This window comes from Mustelus asterias, chromosome 25 (genome assembly GCF_964213995.1).
Source record: "Mustelus asterias chromosome 25, sMusAst1.hap1.1, whole genome shotgun sequence".
Lineage (NCBI taxonomy): Eukaryota > Metazoa > Chordata > Chondrichthyes > Carcharhiniformes > Triakidae > Mustelus > Mustelus asterias.
Genome location: NC_135825.1, coordinates 22,064,848 through 22,065,439, shown reverse-complemented (window position 1 = coordinate 22,065,439; position 592 = coordinate 22,064,848).

The window sequence follows — 592 nt, the reverse complement described above, 5'->3', positions numbered from 1 at the left end:
CACACTAGGCCTAGCAGATCTATAGGGTAGATGTAACATTACACAACCTACAGATCTGTAATGTAACAATACATTACCTACAGATCTGTGATGCTACAATACACTCCTTATAGATCTGTAATACTACAATACACCATCTAATGATCTGTAATATAGCAATACACTACTTATAGATCTGCAATGCTACACTGCACTAACTACAGATCTGTAATATAAAAATACACTACTTACAGATCTGTAATATAACAATACATTACCTACAGATCTGCAATATTTCAATAAGACCATGAGATATAGGAGCAGAATTAAGCCATTTGGCCCATCGAATCTGCCCCACTATTCAATCGTGGCTGATAATTTCTCAAACCCATTCTCCCACCTTTTCCCCTTAACCTTTGATCTCCTGACCAATCAAGAACCTATCCATCTCTTTCTTAAATACACTCAATGGCTTGGTCGCCACAGCCTACTGTGGCAATAAATTCCACAGATTCACCACCCTCTGGCTGAAAAAGATCCTCCTCATCTCGGTTCTAAAGGGTCGCTCCTTTATTCTGAGATTGTGCCCTCGGATCCTAGTCTCACCTACAAA